A 9,570-nucleotide genomic window follows, 5' to 3' on the forward strand; every position below is an offset into this window, starting at 1 on the left:
TGCTACTGACCTTATATAGCTTGCTGCACCATGCGATATATGTGACACATGAGATATCCGTTATTGATGTATTTTCTGCTTATCTGCTTATATGCCTATTTATCTCTTTTTTCTCTCTTCTTTTGTTTTGCTGCATATGTTCTAATGACTTAGCATAGCGCTTCCCTGTATACCTTTAGCATAAACTGATATGTGTTTCTCTATTTTTCTATATTTCAGTGTGCTTGTATACGATCCTGACAAGACATGGTCGCGTCCATTTGTTTACTGCTGTTGTCCTGGTGATGGGTGCACAATTACTGGATGACCCTCCTCGCGCTGCTGACGTCATCTGCTTGCGCTGAGGGGCTGGTATCCGGCGTTCACTGTCTAGGAATTCACCTGGGTGTTTGTTATAAAGGTATGTTCTTTTGTATTGTACTTTGTTGAAGCCTGATGACGATGTCGCGCTGACATCGAAACGTTGCTTATTAAATCTTCATTTTATATGGATTAACTGAAGTATTCTTTTGGAGTGCAGCACCCTCGCTGGGAATATACATACATTTGTTTGGTGCGAGCACCCAGACAGTAATCGATTTAGGAGGTAGTGCCTGGCTACCCTGGGACTATATATATATATATATATATATATATATATAATATATAGGGTGTGGATTAATACATAGACAGTGTCTAGATAGACAGTCAGAGTCTACCCCAAAAGGTCATTGTGTAATAGGTCAACAGGGTCCGGAGGCCGACATGGGAAAATGTTGACGGTCCACAACTGTCAATATGGACCACCGAATTAGTGGAACACCTACCCTCACAGGGCTCTCTGCTCGCCAAGCTTCGGGCTCGGTGCCTTACTACGCCACACTATTATATTCTCCCTCCTTGCTGACATGGATGGTGAAGTAAGAACAAGGCGGTAAATAAATAAATAAATAAAAATCTCATGAAAAACTCATGTTGACCTTGTCATGTGCCTACTTTTTTACTGTCGATATTTTGACCCTGTTGACCTATTGCATGTCGACCTGTTGGGGTAGACCTATTGACTGTCCATCTATCAACCATAATTTCACAGTAGAGCAGCAGTGGCTGGTGCGCCATGGCTTGCTGCAAGTGGTACCAGGTGGGAACCGTCCTGTCCCCTATTATTTCAGGTGTTAGCAAGGCTCCTGGAACAGAGCTGAGTAACTCTGAAGCAGCAGCCATTGGAAGGAGAGCAGTCATACTTGGAACGTCTGTGAACCACACAGGTGTTGCTGTACATGCAGGTGTTCCTAGAGGGCTTGGTGCCTGAGGCAGGCAGCTCCATTGCCTCTCCAAGTTCTGCCACGCAAATATCATCTTTGCCCATGAGAAAGATTTAACAACATTATTCGGTACTTGTTTCCTAGCAGGGCGCCCAGATTTTCTACGTACGTGAGAGCTAGTGATTTATTCCTGGTATTTTGGTGATTTTGACTGTTGATTTGCTTATTTCGGCTGAAATGGCATCTGCGCTGAATCTGTTTTCTTTGCCGGTGACGGAGGTTGAGGCAATAGAATTCTTTGAGCGTCATCATCTTTTGCCGGTGGTGGCAAATTGTGCCAATGGGCATACTATGCGGCTGAGCCTCAAGGAAGGTATGTGGCGGTGCCATGTGAAGGCTTGTTGGCTGAAGGCAAGCCTTCGAGCGGCACTCTTTTTCCCCGGGTACCACTTACCCTTCCTCACATTGGTGAGGTTCATCTACTCCTGGGCTCAGGAGATGACCTCGGTGGAGTACTGCCAGCAGCAGCTGGATATGTCAAAGAAGAGTACAGTACTCTACAACAAGTGGATGCAGGAGGCCTGCCTGATGGATCTACTGCCGCAGCACCGTATCGGTGGTCCAGACCGGATAGTGGAGGTGGACGAGACCTTATTCGTCAGGAGGCAATCGACTGTAGGCCGCATGTTACCCCAGCAGTGGGTATTTGGGGGAATCTGCCGGCAAACAGGGCAGTGTTTCCTGACTAATGTGGCCACCCGTGATGCCAGCCAGAGCCAGATTAAGGTCTAAATGGGCCTGGAGCTGAAAATGATCAAGGGCCTATTATGCGCAATAATAGGGGTTGTGGCCAGCACCTAATAATGTGGGTGGCGTGACCAGTGTTCTGGTTGGGTGGTCTGCTCATGGGTGTGTCTGTATTTGTGTAAATACTTTTAAACTAATTATATATGCCTGGAAAAGGCAGGGGGCTGGCATAGGAAAAATGCAGGGAGATATATTGGCGGGTGCCCTCCAAAGGTGCACCCGCAGGATGCCGATGTCCTAAGATACTTGCGGGGTGAGGCGGCACTCCAGTCATAAAAAAAATACTGAAAACCGAAACTTGGTAGACAATATGTCAGCACCTTTTATGTGGTAACCTAAGTTTACCACACCATATACCCCTTATACAAATCATGCAACACAATAGTAACCCCTTATACTGTACTTGCTTCTTACATATTATGCCACATGGAATGAAACAAAATTCACACCGATTGAGCAAAAATTCACACTATGGCACACAGATTGAGTCAAAATTTACGTTATGCCATACAGATTAAGGCAAAATTCACATTTTGCCAAATGGATTGAGCCAAAATACACACTATACCAGGCATGTCCAAACAGTGGCTCTCCAGCTGTTGTGAAACTACACGTCCCAGCAAGCCTTGACATAGTTTTAGCATTCCCTTATTGCAAAACTGTGGCAATGCATGATGGGACTTGTAGTTTCACAGCTGGAGGGCCATAGTTTGGACATGCCTGCACTATACCAAACAGATTGAGCAATAATGCACAATATGGCGCACATTAAAAATTTACACCATAATGCCCATTACATGTTAAGCCTCACACCATAATCTCCATTACGTATTATGCCAAACACCATAATTATACTACATAAGTGTTGCTTACCTACATGTTCATTGCCAGGGGTTCCATGTTCATTGCCAGCGGTTCCATGCTCATTGCCAGGGGTCCATGCTCATTGCCATGTGGGATTACATGCTCATTCCCAAGGGGGAATACATGCTTGCGATAACTGGGGGACAGTCGCAGCCGGGCAGAGAACAGGGGGCTGCCCGGCTGTATTCAGAGCACTGCATGTCCCGGCTATTTGAAATAATACCCCTTTCATACCAGAAAATGCAGGGAATATGGTCCCAGGATCATGCAGGGACATTCTCGGACTGGCCCCTTTTAAACCAGCCTAGTCCCTGCATTTTCTGGTGTTAGGGGGAGAGAAAACCACCCCTGCACCCCTTTAAACAACCAGCTATATCTTCGGAACCAACTGACCCATTTACATGTAGCCTTCGAATGATTTTGGTCCCGTGAAACTGGGCCGTTTGGTTCTAGAGAAATCTGCCCTCAAACAACATGAAATTACATTTCAGAAATGAAAAAAAAAAATAGTTTTACCTGCAATATCTCTAGAACTAATGAACCCATATGGGCCAGGTATCAGATTGAAGGCCCAGCGATTTGGGTTCGACTGAGATCAACCTCGAGTTTCTGTGATGCTGTAGGAGGAACTGGCAGCCGTTGAAACTGGGTGGAGGTCGGAATAAGCGGGTCCCATGTTATCCTATGGGGAAAACGTTCCAGGTTTGCCTGGCGGTATCTCCGGTTCCCGAAGGGCTAGCGAAGCGGGGCTGGTCTCGTTGGAAAGCCCTGACCCTCAGCTACAAAATGGGCCTATTTGAAGAGTGGGCCTGGAGCTATAGCTCCATCAGGCCCATTGTTAATCCGGCTCTGATGCCAGCACATTAATGTCGGCCATCATCGACAATGTGGAGCCTGGGACAACAATATACATGGACTGTTGGAGGGCGTACAGCACACAGTCGCTGCAATTGGGTGGGGATGACCCTTTCACCCGTATCCTCCAAGTCTTGACACTTTTACCAAAGGACAATTAAATTATTGGATTATGGGGACATCTTATTAATTATTCTTTCCTGTTGTTAATGATTTATTTGTATTACATGTTATTTCATTGATTCTTACTTATTTAACTAAATTATTCTTCTTATTCAAAACATGTCGTCCTTACTGTGTCAGTTGCATGATTTTGCAGGGGTGAATGTGTTCATAAAACACCACCACTATCCACGCCACCCTGAAGCGTGGCTGGCGCAGCGGAACGCGTCCTCCGACCTTTTCACACCCCCACTATCCACGTCAGCATGGAGTTGATTTTATATAGTGTGGCAAGCGCAGCAAGCCACAGAGCCCGAAGCGTGGTGACGTGGATAGTGGGGGTATGAAAAGGTCGGAGGACGCTTTCCACGGCTCCTCGCGGGGCTTGCCACGCTTCGGGGTGGAGTGGATAGTGGGGAGGTGGCTGTATGCTTAAGGGTTGCGGGATAGTGTGTGTGTGGAGTGGGGAGCTTAAAAATCACAGTACAAAATGACATATGTCATTTTAATGTACGAATACCCTGTAAACTTATAACAACACAAAATGACATTTTATGTCATTTTAATGATATTCATTGTATCGCATCGCATACAAAAAGCACAAAATTGTAAACTATCGCATCCGATTTTATATCGGGTACGAAGTATGTAATTTATTCACTGGCAGAGAGCAGTGAATAAATTACTATGGAATATCGTATCGCATGGTACGTTTTTACCGTGCGATGTGATGCAATTTCCCTACTCTGAATAGCACACTAAGCTATTTACGTAGTGGGCGCCCTGCTAGGAAACAAGTACCCATTATTCTTAAACATGTCTTATGTTTGGGACCATGATTAATGTATCAGATCGATACATCTACTTCACATAGTGTTAAAATAAAATGTTATTTATTTTGTAAACATTTCCATAGCAATTACACTAAATATGTGAAAGTACATGTGTAAACCTGACTAGTATATACCAGTTCATTCAACTACACACTATAAGGGGCACCGGATCATACTTGTCTCTCACCCCGGGGACTTTATTAATGCATGGCACATCCCCACGCACAAGGAACTCTCTCTCTCTCTCTCTCTCTCTCTCTCTGTGTATGCCCTACTGCTTGGACCTTGTTCCCATCAGGCAGAAAAAAACATTACAATGTTAATAAACCTCCCTCTGTATCTGTTTGCAACTTTGTCCATGCGCAAATGCTCAGTTGAATGCATATCAAGATGCATCGGGCTTGTACAACCCTAGGGGGTTATTCTGGTTGATTTGTTCGAATGCAAATTCAAATATTTGCAAGTCAACCAAAGCCCGCCTTGCGAATGGTGGCTTGGCTGCCACCCAATCGCAGTGTGCGTTCGTACGCACTAGCTGCGACTGGATGTTTTACATAAACATCCATTCGCAACCTGTGGGGTAACACCCACATCATTCGATGGTGGGCAACCATCAAATGATGGGGAACGTGCACGCAGATTGAAGGTTGCTCAGAGCGACCTTAGATCTTCGTGCACATTTTGAGGGAAGTGGGCGGGCAGCTGACATCCGGCAATGTCAGCTGCCCGCACCACACGTCATTGGCCCATTAGCATGAGAACTCTGGGCATTCTCATGGGAATGCCAATGAAACACTAGGCGTTCCCATATGCTAATGGCCACCCTATCGCCAGCCCACCCACAAGCAGGGGCGGATTGGCCATTATATCTACCAGGAACTTTCCCGGGAGGCCGATGCTAGTGGGGCCGAATTTAAATTTGCAGACAGCAGGGGGCAGCACACAGCACAAATATACAGCTGAGCCAAAGGCAGCTCACCTCAGGCTCAGCCACTGAGCAGTAGGCGGCATCACTAGTGGCAGGCTCAGCCCAGTGAAGTCCCTGTCGCCATGTGGCCCTGCCTCCTCCGACTGTCACTACCAGGGGCGGAACTACCGCCGGTGTCCAAGAGGCTAAAGGGGCCCGATGTCGCGCATTGAACTTTTTTTTTTCACATGTGCGCCGTGTGAGGGAAGGAGGGTACGCGGGCGGCGCGGGGTTCACGGGTGGCGTGGCCGGGCCTTGCTGCCTGGTACAGGGTACTGGGTACTCGTACCTGGCAGCGTTGTGTGTCAGACGGGACATACATGGAATGGATGCAGCTGAATCCATTCCGGCACAGGACTGGTCTGTGTACTCGGCAGCCTAGCAACAGGCAGCCAATTGCAGGGCTGCCTGTTGCTGCTCTGACTCCAGCAGACAGGAAGTGATTCTGCTGAGCACTGGCAGAGAGACACATGCGGGCGGAGCGGAGGAGCGACAGCGAATGGAGCAGCAGGCATCCAGCAGACTCGAGCGAGGTAAGTACACTTAAGAGGGGGAGGTGTGCACCACTCCGCTCCGCTGGGCACATATTATAAAAACGGGGGCTGGGGGCCGCAATGCACCGCACATTCATTTTTCAATGTGTGTGTGTGTGTGTGTGTGTGTGTGTGTGGGGGGGGGGGGGGCGGGGGCGCACCGCTGTGCAGCGCTGGACACACATTATAAAAATGGGGGCCGCACTAAACGGCACAATAATGTTTCAATGTGGGGGCGGCCGTAAAAATATCAGAGGGGGCAGAGAAAAATAGCCATGTATTTATATTAAGAAATAAAACCATAACCCTGTAAATGTCTGTGTAATATTAATAAATATATATATATAGGCACCAGGACCTATAGACACTGCCTGAGGGAGTTCCAGGCCGCATCCACTATATATATATATATATATATGTATGTATGTGTGTGTGTGTGTGTGTGTGTGTGTGAGTGTGATCACTAGGCGGCACTCAGACGGCTTCTTGAAAGAATAGAGACCATGCATAGGTCTCTATTCTTTCAAGGAGCCGTCTGAGTGCCGCCTAGTGATCTATATGCATATGCTAGCCTGGATATAGGCTTAAGCTGAGGAAGGACCGGGTGCAGTTACTTCACTCAAGCATTGGAGTGCCAGCTGTTTCCTTCTATCCATCTATATATACTGTGTAGTGTGGCCTGGCACTCTCCTGACGTCCGCAATGGGCCCCGGTGCCTTCTGGAGTTGTGATTTTGTAGATAGTAATTTTCAATCAATCAGCGACACTCAGAGAGGACATTTAAATAAGGTGTCCGTCTGTACTGGCCTGCTGCCCGGTCCGTCTGTACTGGCCTGCTGGACCGGGCAGCAGGCCAGTACATACAGACACCTTATTTAAATGTCCTCTCTGAGTGCCGCTGATTGATTGAAAATTAATTAATATATATATATATTATAGAAACTGGATGTTGCGGCACTCCGGGTGGCATACACTCTGTGCTGAATGAATAATTCTGTGCCCCCCCCCCCCCCCCCCCATCTTGACCTTTGAGGATCCCAGGTAATGTAAGAACTGGGTGACGGCGGCACTCAATACACTCAAATAATCACCAGGAGACTGGATGTGGTGCAGACCTTTCTGCACCTTGATAAAGAGGCCCAGTGCCTTGAAACGTTGGGGAAACCACATCCAGTCTCCTGGTGATTATTTGAGTGTATTGAGTGCCGCCGTCACCCTGTTGTTATATATATATATATATATATATATGCACATGCGCAGACCCCACCTTCGGAATGGGGCCAAATTCGGCTAACAAGGAACAAGCCTTGTATCAGGCTGACAATGTGTGTCCAAAAAAATGGGTGTGGCTTCACAGGAGGGGCATAACTTCATGGGAGCGGCATAACCTCATGGGAGGGGCATGGCTTCATGTAACAAATCCCCATTTCACATCACTTCAAGGTCCAGGAGGTGCAGGCTTCACCTGTGAAGTGTTATAGGAGCCACGTTCTGCCTCTAATGTTGCAGTGTAACACCTAGCTCCTGTCACTGAGAACTTTGGTGACACCAGGGTGCGTTCAACACCCCTCTTGTAACACCACTGGGTGCAGAGACTCTATCTAAACATGGGTACTTGTGCCAGTGCCACTGCAGAACAACCCCATCTGTCTAGCCCCCAACCGCTGGTTACCACCCAGAAATGCCTGCCGAAATCGCATCTTTTTGCGCAGAATTTTAACCATGAGGCCGCTTGCACAGACTGTAAACATCGGTCACTTGGGTCCGACATCACCAATGTGTCCACCTCAGTATAAGGTCCTATGTGAGCAGAAGATACTTCATACTGTATATTACAGTCTATAAACCTCAGTACAGTACAGGCGATGCGAATGCCTCATTCTCCAACAGTGCTGTCTCATATTAAACAGTGTAGAATAGATTAGGCCTCACTGACACCATGTACACCAGCTTACCTCCATTGAGGTCAGATAAGGTTTCTTCAGATTAATGATATGCAGGTTCCCGATGATAGGCAGGTTCCCGATGATAGGCAGAGGCCCTTGGGGAAAGTTCTTTGGTGTCGTTTTCCAGTTATTTAGCACAGAGATTATATATAGAAGCAATGCTAGGCCCATACAGCAGCAGATAGGAATTACATTCCGCACGCTCAGGGGCTGTTTGCTGACGACTGATCATACCTCCCAACATGACCCACTCCAGGAGGGACACTTTGCGCTGTTTCTGGACTTCCCTCTTAATTTATGATTGAAAGCAGGTAAATGGGTAAGAAAGGTGTTTCCACACAGGTGATAGCAATCAGACATTAAAAGGGAAGTCCAGAAACAGAGCACTGTGTCCCTTCTGGAGAGGGTCATGTTGGGAGGTATGTCTTTGAACAAAATGTGCCATGTAGAGATGGAATCAGGTTTTTCAGCACCTATACTGTATAACACACACCTCCCTCCCACATTCCCCTCACTATAACATGACCCCTCATACTATGTATGAAAGAGGCAGTGTTGTATGTAAGACAGCGGTATATGTATGTATGAGATTGGTGTATGTATGAGAGTGGTGGTGTATGTATTAGAATGGTGTATGTATGTTTAAGAGTTGCAGAGTATGTATGAGAGCGATGTATGGATTACGGTTAAAAAAAAGTCTGCAGTAAGTTGCTTTGTGGGTTAGCATTAAAATCATAGGTAACACTAACAACGTTTTTTGTACGGCACTAGCCATAGTGCTGTAGTGTAGTCTTTACTTGGGGGGGCCGGGGGCCCGGCTCCAGCAAGCTTGGCAGGCCATCTCAGGCCAGGCCATCGTTACATGTGGTATACTATGTAATGGGTGTGTGATGTGTATTACGGTGTGAATTTTTGCCGCGCGCACTTTCCCTGTTATCCCTCTTTTGAAAAAATTTGTAAAGCCCTAACATGATGGGGGAAATTTACTAAATTTCCCCCGATGTGTAATAGGCATTGCAGTGTGTGGCATTCATTTTGCCTGTCAACAATGTATCTAAGTATAGTGATATAATAATCCCGCCTACTGTTATGTTGGCTCCGCCCTTTATTGATTTGTTTCCGCCCACATGAGGCCACTTCCAGAAATATTCCAGGGCCACTTTTAGTCCCCAATCCGCCCCTGCCCACAAGGATGGGTGTGTGCACCGAAGATCTAGTTTGTTCGCCATGGCCGCATGCACCCAGAGCATGCACATGCAACAACAAACATCGGAGCCCTGCGAATGTACCTTAAAAAAGTCCCTAGCGTGAATGTGCCAAGAGCACATCTGGACAACAAGTAAGTATACCTAAACCCCA

Source organism: Crinia signifera, chromosome 6 (assembly GCF_055691185.1).
Source record: "Crinia signifera chromosome 6, ASM5569118v1, whole genome shotgun sequence".
NCBI classification, from domain to species: domain Eukaryota; kingdom Metazoa; phylum Chordata; class Amphibia; order Anura; family Myobatrachidae; genus Crinia; species Crinia signifera.